Source organism: Osmia bicornis, chromosome 11, assembly GCF_907164935.1.
Source record: "Osmia bicornis bicornis chromosome 11, iOsmBic2.1, whole genome shotgun sequence".
NCBI classification, from domain to species: Eukaryota; Metazoa; Arthropoda; class Insecta; order Hymenoptera; family Megachilidae; genus Osmia; species Osmia bicornis.
This window is the reverse complement of record NC_060226.1, coordinates 5,617,363-5,627,811: the sequence shown is the minus strand read 5'-3', so window position 1 is coordinate 5,627,811 and position 10,449 is coordinate 5,617,363. Positions and strand designations below refer to the sequence as shown.

Below are 10,449 nucleotides of genomic sequence, written 5' to 3'. Positions count from 1 at the left end.
TTCCACCCTTGCCGTTGCTCGCCTTCGATCCTCTCCATCGCGTTCCTGTCTTCCTTCTTCTCCTCTACACCTTCCTCCCTGGCTCTCCCGTTTTCTTTTCTCTTCCCTTTTTACCCTTTTTCTCCACCCGTACCCGTTCCCTTCGGCTCCTTCCACCCTTTCCGCCATCGTTCCACCTTTTTCCACGGTTTCTTCTTCGTCTCCATTATATAGGTTCCTTCTGTTTGCGCGTTTCGAGTGCTTTCAGACCGAGAGCCGAGAGAAAAACGGTGTCGGCGTTGGTGAGGTGACGGGATTAGGATCGAATGATTTTTTTTTCTTTTTCTTATGAAAATCTATGGAAGCTGTTGCTCGAGCAAGAAGTACCTGTAAGTTGGAAAATTGCGGGATCAGAGAAGAAAATCAGAATTTCATATAAAATTTCTTTCTATGTGAGAAAATTCAGATCAATAAACTTTTTATCAAATACTTTCCTTATTCTTTTACTCATTGTTAGAGAAAGCCTGTTTCCAGCTGTCCTATGATTTTCCATCCACCAAGTATACGGAATATTTGAACGTCTTCTTTTCCTTTGTTTCTTTTCAGAAGATATAAGAACGCAGGTATTTTCTATCCAAATTTAGTGGTTCCAGTAACAGACTCGACGATCCCTCTCATTTATTCATTCTTCTGGTCGGCATCGAGAGTCTGTTGGGCTTTCACGTCGGGGGCGATACGTTGAATAATAGATAACCATACGGTTTATGATTTCACGATTCGATTTTCCAACGAGCGGAAAAGCGTGAAACGGTTTGCGTAATACGCGCCACCGTGAAAGGACGCGATCGAAGAAGGTTGAAGGACCCGCGTGCAGTTGGTACACATAGTTGCGTTAACAGGAAGGGGGATTAGATTTCGAATGCGTTCGACGGGAACAGGATGATAAATATTCATTTATCTAGATACCACGGACGGTGTAACTCGAAAGGATGTAATTAAAGGTTGCACAGCAATCGCGAAGCCTCGATACGTTGCGTTCATCCGGGTATTAGATGTTATTCCATGCTGACGACAGAAACTCTTAATATCCGTTAATATTTATGAAAATGTTCAGCCACTTTTTTAGCAAATTCAATATAAACGTTAAAAAATTGTATGCTTTTCGTTTCAGGTTTCATATCCAGCACAGTACTCTACAATTTTAGTTCATACCCTGCCATTTTGTTTCTTTTCTCACATCTAAATATTTCAAATTATAAATAAAAATTCGTTTCCCTATTTTTGATATCTTTCAAGAAAACTGCCCTTAAAGTTACCTATGGGGTCTCCGGGGTGGCCTTACCCCTTGAGGCCGGTATAAGGTAAAGGTAGAAGGTATCGTCATTTTAGGGATGCCACCCTCGAAATTCTCTCGCTCGATCTCCTCTGGCACGAGACGCGACAAAGAAATTCAGATGAAGGTCACTTTACCGATAGGAAGAGACCCGCGGAGGGGTGGAATGGGGAGGGTAAAGAGGACAGGCAGCGAAGCAAGAGGCGTCAAAAGGGGTGGTGCTATATCATCCTCTTCGTTCCTCTCACGATTCACGAATAAATTTCATTCGGTTGACGTGTTTCTCCGCCGGCTCTGATGCTCGTTGATTGCAAATTAGGTGACTTTATGCAACTGTTTCCTTTTCGAAGAATCGATTTATGCAGCGCGTTGCTTTTATCAAATGTTTTTTTTCAGTGAAAGCTTTTGAGTGCTGAATTTTAGAAATTCTCAAGTAGAAATTTTCTCGAATGTACAACGTAACTTGAGGTATCAAAATTTAAAAATAGAAGACACTCGGCGAGGAATCGTTACGACTATCGAGCAGCTTACTCGAATCGTTCCCTATCGTCTGATCAATTCATTTAATCGGATCGTTTGATCGTTCGACGAGGGAAATAGTTGGGGAGAAATCGTAAGGAAACGTTCGGCAAAAGTGGACGATGATTCTGTTTAGAAGAGAAGGGATGAAATGGCTGGGCAATTACCTTCTGGGAGATGGGTTTCGATCGTTTTGATGCGTTAGCGAATCACTGAGAAAACGTGATGAGTTTGTTACGTATATGTTCGTTTATTCAAACAACATTACATCATGCAGTCGAACGTGTCTCGTTGCCGGCCGTGTTATAATTAAATCGGTCATAGACCCTCCTCGTAATGAACTACCCGGTCATTTCATAAGTCGTGTCCATGATGCATTACTTTTTTAGAACTTGTCCGATGTTTAACATCGATCGTTAATCTTATAGAATGACCGGGTGTAATTACAATCGTGCCGATCGATAGATTAATCGGAGTCATAAATAATGGAAAATTATTTGGAAACTAGCCGACTACTCGCTAAAGCTATCTTAAAGATAAAAAAGAAAATTCATACTTCCTTCGAATACTCGATACAAACTCTTGGAAATGCCGGCTGTTAAAATTCCCCGTTGCATCATTAAGGTCAAGGTTTCATTCTCCTCTAAAATCCAACAAATACAATCTACGTGTCTAGAAAAAAAGAAAAAGAAAATGAACGAAAAAGAACCTCGTTGCTAATTCAACCCTTCGAACGATCGCGAAAGCATAGTCCCTAATTTGCGTGCTCAGACGTCCATTATCCGTAGATGATTCTCCGTCGTGGCCCTGGAAAAAAGAAAGAAGGAAAAAGAAGCAGCTCCCAGAGGCCAGGGAAAGGGGATGAGACACGGAAACGGGCGAAAAAGGGACAGTGGTTGAGCATCGGCACTGAATAATGGAGGTAGCCGCGTGGAGTGTTGGACGTTCTCTGGAAAAAGAAAGAGCAGAGACGTTTCCGAGAACGGGGTTGAAAGAGGGCGCGGATGGTGGGCTAGAACGGGGTAGAAATCGTCCCCGTCGCGGTTGGTAGACGTGGAAATGCATCGGTGATGGTATTGGTAAGGTGGCATCGCGTCGGCGAAGTCGAGGCGGTCCACGGGGGATGCTGCGAGAAGGGATAGGTTGCCAGGCAACGTACGTCCACCCTTAAACCTTCGTCCACCCCCTCTTTCCGGGCCGTGCTTGCCCGTTCCGCGGATGACGAGTACTCGGTCGATACAAGCAGCCGTTTTCCTCGTACGCTCGGGAATTCCCCAATTTCCATTACGGGACTGACCACTCGAAAGGGGTGCGTACCCTTGGACGGTTCAAAAAAATCAATCTCTTTAATCAGTTTCAATATTTTTTTTCAACGGGAAATTTTCTGTACTTCGGATCCACTATAAGCCAAACTTAAAACGTCAAGTATTTTTTTTTAAATAAATTCTTGAAAATGATCCTTCTTTCCACGGTGCCAAGGGTATGTAACCCCTTAACCCTTCGATCTCCCTTTTCACCCTCTGCCACCCCATCGTGCCACGCTGGGACACTTAAAACGATTGCTAACCCCGCTTCGATCGGTCGAGTTATGTCCTCGAGAAAACGACCGACTTGGGGGGATGAGACACGCTTCAGGATTGGATTTTATTCTCGCTGGGTTGGATCCTTGATATCCTTGAAGGATTCGGAAATGTTGGAAAGCAAACGAAGACGAGGATTGGATAAGAGAAGTCGATGGAGTATGATAATTTTTATCAGGAATCCGGGGGGGTGGTTTAAAAAATCGTGTAATCCTTCGCGACACGGGGAGAGGGTTCAAGGTTCCTTACTTAACTCAGAAACGATCGATGGGACGGAGAAAGATAGCGTTATGATGGATAAATGATTGAGAGACGGAGGTACATCACAACAAAGGGGTAAAACGGTGGCTCTTTTTTATTACAAAATATGTACAAAATATTCAGAGGGGTTGTTACTGTACATGGTGTTTGTCGATTCAGAGAGTCGTCTACACGTTCAATGCACTACAGTTCTGGCAGGAGAAAGAAAAATTAAATGCAAGGTACAGGTGTTTCAAAGATACCCAATCAACGTCTACTCCAACCCTTGTGCACCCTTGCAATTTTTATTACATTTCAGCAGAAGTTAACGTTTCATCAACAAATTATTACCATTTGGGTTACACAAGGGTTAACACGTTCACTACTACCACTCGATCCGAATTTCATCTGTCATTGCTCATTTAAAAAAAAATGAAATAATATAATTTCAAACCATGCATAGAGTTTTAATAAAATTAAAGGACCTGGACCACTATCAATCGGCATCACTGGTAGCAAACGTGTTGAATTTATTCAAAGTAATCGGTATATGATCGTTAAGGGTTGGAACGAGAACTATAATCGCAGACGAGGAACTGTAAATCTTTACTGACCTGTCGTATAACACAATGGTAACGCGTTTTCGACCATGAAATCCAGTGGTCTTCGCTAGCGTTGAGAATCATAAAACGTTGAATTTGGTCCGCTCTTGGCATTCACCGCGTGCCTTATGAATTTTGAAAAGTTGGCACATGGAAGCCCGCAGTGAACGCAAGGAGCACAGACTCACACGAATCTTCCTTCCATCGACCTCTCCGTATTGATTGCACTTCTTCTTCAGCTAATCCACCAACGATCGAGTCTAACATCTCTGTAAGGTACACTGTCGTTCACGATGTCCTCTACATCAAACGACGGATTATCGTCACAGAATTTGAAAAATAAAAAAAGAAGAAATATAATTATTCAACACTATAATAGATAAATAGTTTCCATGTCACGAAGCAAACTATCAGAATTCCAAAGCGTCGACAATTTCAAATCGTAACACTTTCTAAATTTTGATCAATTCTTTCAATTATTATTTCCTTTTTAATATGAAAAATTTGACTGCATAATTTTAATCGAATGTATGTTCCCCGAGGTTTGGGTCATGATTGACCCGACACACGAGGTTAAAAAAAAAAAAAGAAAAAGAATACACAGGACGATGACGCGCGTCGCGATGTGAACCGAGTTTGATGAGCGTCGAAACTGTACTATGGAACGATAGCACTCGTCTTATGGACCCACGATTAGGGGATAGCCAAGGGGGGGTGGGTCGACGATGGGTAGGGTGGTTCTGCGGGGGGTTCGTCAGTCCCACCATAACTTATTGCTTATTTCGCGGAGGGTGTACGACCCCGTGATATCCCAGGACCGGGGAGCAGCTGACGTTGGGGTTCCATTGTCTGTAGATATTCGCATAATCAAGAAAGCCACCCCATTCCGTACTTTTTCCAGCCGTGGAAAGTGACATATGGGATGCCCTGACTAATATCGACGCCGATCCTGATAAATGTTCATCGATGGACAGCGATTCGTTCGAGACTTTACATTTTATGAAATAAATAATTACACTCACTCGTCTATTTTCCCCTGATAAATTATATCATTTCGAAGACATGGAATCATTTTAAAAACAGAGCACTTTTCAAATAAACCATGGTCACTCGCGCTATAGGAATACAATTAAATAAATAAACGAATAATTTCTGTTATCTGGTAGCAATCTATGGTGGCCTGAAATTTCAGAGCATCCCTGATGGACAGACTTGAACTATAACCGAATGCAAGGAACAAAGATATCGAAGACAATGGGAGGAACGTTGTCGCGCGAGACCGGAAACCCATCATTTTCGTCGTCGTAAAGGTGACTGACCGAGCGTATCTTTGGCCGAGTGTCCCAGAAAAGGAGCGTGAGGAGGACAGAGGGGGGTTTCGTCGGGGAGCGAAACACGTCCGAAAAGGGTGTTGCTCGTTTTAAAGGGCGCGTGTGCCGACGCGAGAGTGTGTGCGCAAAGGGGGGTCCAGCGCGTGCTCGTAAAGCTACGATCGCCCTAAAGGCCAATTCACATCCGTGCTTTACCCTGGCACAATGAGGCATTCCCTCGTAGGGCTGGCATCTCGTCTGCCAGAACTGTGGGTCAGGGTTACCCCGAAAGGGGGCTTTAATCCATCGATTTAAACCCTCCCCTTCTTGTCGCCCGATCTCAGCCTATTAACCCTTGCAGGAGACACCCATGGATACGAGGAATTTAATACGGAGCTATTTAAATGGTGCCCACCTTGACATCTACGACGCGGACATGACGAGTTTCATTTCGAACCGTGTGAAAGGGCGAGAAGAACGTGAAACGAATTTGGGAAATGAAGCGAAGAAATTATTCGAACGAGACAGGGGCGTTTGCCGATGTATCCTAGTACGAATTTCTCTGGTAACATTTGAAAGACGAAGGTGCTTATAGAACCTCGAGCAGAGTGCAAAGAAACAGGGGTGTGTAACCGGGCGTGGCGATACGGGACTTAAATAAAATCTCAAGGACGCGAATGACACTTATGGGGCTTCTGGAGGTGCTACGAGAAAAATTGGCATTTTTACTTGCTGTTTAGCTCTAAGGAAATTACAAAAAGTTACCCTCGTGCACCGTTACACTTGAATAGTCGAAAGAAACGTTACAATAAAAAAAAATTAGGAGAAGATCTACGATACTAGAGGAAATGCTCTTCTTTGGATTGTCTGGATGAAAAACAAAGCGAACGACCCTTACCACTGGATAACGATGTCCGTAGACCGGTGCGACCGGAAACGTGGTCGGTCGCCCTACGAGACAGGATCACTGAATGGCTTTACTCTCGTCACAAGCCGGCTATCCTTGTGACGTAATCGAGCACGTGCACTCCGTTTGCGCCCTTCTCAGGTGGGGTTGAAAACGTCACGGATACCAATCCTCCCCTGAAAGGCACGCCCTCTTCATCGATCCTGGCGAACCCTCCTCCATTCATGAGAACCCTGGTACCGGGCCGACGAACCGCATGGTTCTACCTGGTATCTAGAACAAATGAACAGTTTTCATGAGAGAAACAGAGAAGCGACGATCGGGAGAGGGGGGAAAGATGAGGCAGCATTTGCGACAAGGGGGTGAAACATGCGACCCAGAGGCAGCTGTATCCTAGGTCAGCAACAGTTTGAAAGAATCTATGGATTCTTTTATTCTTAATTAGTGAAACTCGAGAAGAATTAAATGTCACAGAAGAGGGAGGGGGATAGGTGCTTTGCTCTTTAAATAGAAACAAAGATTAATTTATAAAATTGTCGTTAGGTAGAATAGCTAATTATTTTTACTATAATTGAGAAGACTACAATACTGATATCGTAAATGTTATAAAAGTTATGATTACCCTGCAATCAGTAAATAGCAGAGATAGTGACCCAAACCAAGAAACCATAGGTTTAATGATGCTTTCAGATGTTCAAATGACCCAGGGTTATACATTAAAGAGAACAAGTGTAAAATATGAAAAATCGAGATCGAACGGTGTCTAAAATTATTAATCGTCGTCCAAGGGTTAAATGGCATCGACCAATCGAATTTCTGCAGAGCAATCGAGCCACTGAGCGAGTCGGTTATAAATAGGAACCCTCGCCAGAGTTCGTCAGCTGATCACATATTGACAGTCCGATAAGTTGTCTCGACAGGCTCGTTCAATCCTCGAAACTGCTTTCCGCACAATTAACCCAATCGTTCCGATGGCTATCGACGATACGCGGGACCCCGAGTCTCTTACGAATATTGGACAAAGTTTATTCAAACATTGTACATGAAGAAATTCGAGGAATCCCGATCGGGAGCAGGTTTGAAAGATCGATAGATCGGGGAGGGGATTATCAGAGCCGCGGGAGAGGTCCAAGCAGGTGGTTGGTAGAATGATCTTTCTGCTTCGCCGACTTCCGGATGGGCTCGAGGGACGACTTTGGATACCGACGACTTTGAAATTGAAGTTTCGTGACAGAAAATTACGAAAATGGTAATTAGGCAGGTAGCGGCGACGTGCCGGCAACGGCTTATTCATACTTCGTAGCCATGGCGATCCTGCACTACTGATAAAACAACAGTACACACCATAATGTACTTACGCGGAATAGGGGAACACCTTGTCTACCGGGTGTCATAGAAATCGAAGAACGTTTATGGGACTTGCAAGACCCTCGCCAGATACTCGTCTGATTCGATGAAAACATCCCTTAAGATTAATCGATAGAAGGCTGGTAGTATCGTGTCAGGATCTTTCTACGAAACTATAAAATTTTTACCAGATGTAAATAAAATTCGTTTCAGAAAGATGTTCTCAGAGGGATGGTGTATAGAAAAAGATATTAGGGATGCGGTAACATATGGTGATTCTGCGTACCGTGGATCCATTTTCCCAATCGAAATTCGTGGTCGACCATATGCCGTCTCGAATGATGTAATTTTAACAACCATGATATCTCGAATGGAGCGTTTCAGAACAGCTTAACAAAGTTTGGGAAATAGTTCGATATCGAATTAGTTAAATAAGATGAATTACAATTGCCTAGTTAGCTTGATAAGAATGTGTTAGATAACACAGTGATCTAAAGAAAATTAAGGTGGAAGATTATTAAGAGATAGTACTATCACAGATGAAACGATTAGAAAAGACACCTATCAACGTTTAATCGACACCGAATCAATAATTCGTTTAAAAACAAACTGCGTCTCACGAATCTCGTGAAAGATTGGAGCGTAATCTCGGATGACCCTGAAGCTCCGCGAACGTCACTCCCTGTTCTATACATAACCTTGAACTACCTCGGACACGGATAGAAAAAAGGACATTACGTATCTCCCATGAGTACCACGATCGAGAAACCAATCTCGCCTGAATAGTTAATTAGTGCAATTAAAAGCGTCCCGTTCATCGACACGCGACCAAAGATACCATCCTCGCCGAGGATTGACCTTGAAATCGTCACGAAAGAATCCTGAAATACATTACCTGCCAGTGAACTCTTCATCCTCCGGTAGATCAATCGTTGAACGTTTCCGAACGTCCTCCGGTAGGAGGGTCACCGTTCTGGAGAACGGTACAGGGATCCTATCCAAGGTCCATTGGATGATATTCGATGTTGGTAATCTCTTGGATCCGAGATGAATCGAGTCTCGTCGTATGGTGGAAGTAACGGTTTGGAGGTGGCCGAGGTGGTCGACTACGGTGAAGCAGGAACGCGTCGACGATGAAGAAGAAGAAGCAGAAGCAGAAGCAGGAGCAGGAGCAGAAGAAGAAGGGGGCGCAGCAGGATGCGCCGTTTTGTGTCGGGACGGTGTTGTTGGTTTGATGGTCGCGGGACCACTGCGCCCTCTCCGTCTTCACCCACCTAGCCCTGCCCCTCGATATCAACCCCTAGTACCCCTGCTAGTACCCCAGGGATCGACTCTTCTCCCTCCAACCAACTCGCTTCACGTTTTAGCCCTCTCTGAATCCCCCACCAACCGTTTCCACCCTACAACGAGGATGCCATGCCGGCTCTGGAGCCCCCTCCAGCAGCATTCTGGGCTCGTCACGAACGAGCGAACGGACGGACGTACGAACGAACGAACGAACGTACAGGCTGCCGTGTCGTCACTGCCGAAAACCGGCAGCCGAGGGTGTACGTATCGCGTCGGCCCTTTTCCACCCCTGGCCGCGCGGATTTTCCGCGACCAGACAGGCTCGAGCCGATGCTCGTGATCGCACTGATGGTGGTGTGCTTGCCGTTTCTCTCTGCCGCTGCTGTTCAACGTATAGCCAGGCCTGCCGTTGCCCAGAACCACCGGTGGAGGTGGTCGGGTTGATGCTGGTGGTGGTTCGACGATGGCGCGCGAGCGCGTTTTAATACGCGTCGCGCAAGCGTCACCCAGAAAATCGAGCCTCGTACCGGCGCGGCACGATGCGACTTTCTTCTTCCTTTCCTCTTTCCTTCTCTCTCTCTCACTCTCTTTCTCTCTATCGCTCCATTTTGTTCCTAAGCCTCATCCATGGGATGATATTCTTCTTCTTCCTCGTTACCGATGCGTTTCTCTCTGTCCGAGAGATGCACATCGTACGCTCGTGTTGGCCGTCTTCGTTCAAGGGCGTACAACCTCCTCTCGCTAGAGCAACCTTCAGGGGTGGGTCGGATCAGAACGATTGCTGTCTCTTTCGCGAGCCATCCTCCTTCTTCCTTCCTTCCTTCCTTCCTTCCTTCCTTCCTTCCTTCCTTCCTTCCTTATCAACTCTTTTCTCTCTTTGACCAGCAACCCCTTGCTTTCTACCATACCTCCCCATCAAACTAGACACGTAATGTGTTTCTGTTCCTTCGTTTCCTCGCCTCGCTCTCACTTTGTCCACCGATTCTACTCGTCATTCCGCCTTCATCCACGAGTCACCCAGAAACCAGAGACCGCTCCTCGCTTTCTCTCTCCCTCTTTCGGCCTGTTTTCCTTGCATCCTCGCGGGGACTTTGGATTCTGGCCGCGTAAGGGGAACAAATTTCGGGTGCAAGGTCTCTCGACGACTCTTTGCTCGATTCCTCGTACCGCTTCTTCTGGGACTCGTCTCCTGGGGAACGACTTGTACGCTTCCCGATCTTGTATTAGTTTCTTCAATAAGTTCGTGACCTTTTTCAGTATTCATCTTTCGTAAAAAATGTACATCCTTCATTTTATCTCGACGAGGAGCCACGAAATGGTTCGTCAGGTATACGAAGATTGCAAT

The 10,449-nt window shown here is 45.2% G+C and overlaps 1 long non-coding RNA gene across 2 annotated transcripts; it reads right to left on the bottom strand.

Moving 5' to 3' along the window:
* Positions 1-3,739: 3,739 nt before the first annotated feature.
* Positions 3,740-9,054, bottom strand: LOC114875934. 2 transcript variants are annotated; one of them, XR_003789316.2, is made up of 4 exons: positions 8,713-9,054; positions 6,462-6,743; positions 4,266-4,553; positions 3,740-3,863 (listed from the first exon to the last, which is right to left on the bottom strand). It is a non-coding gene; the product is annotated as an uncharacterized LOC114875934 (long non-coding RNA). The 2 variants fall into 2 exon arrangements; XR_003789315.2 differs by having other exon boundaries at positions 3,740-4,553.
* Between the last annotated feature and the right edge of the window lie 1,395 nt (positions 9,055-10,449).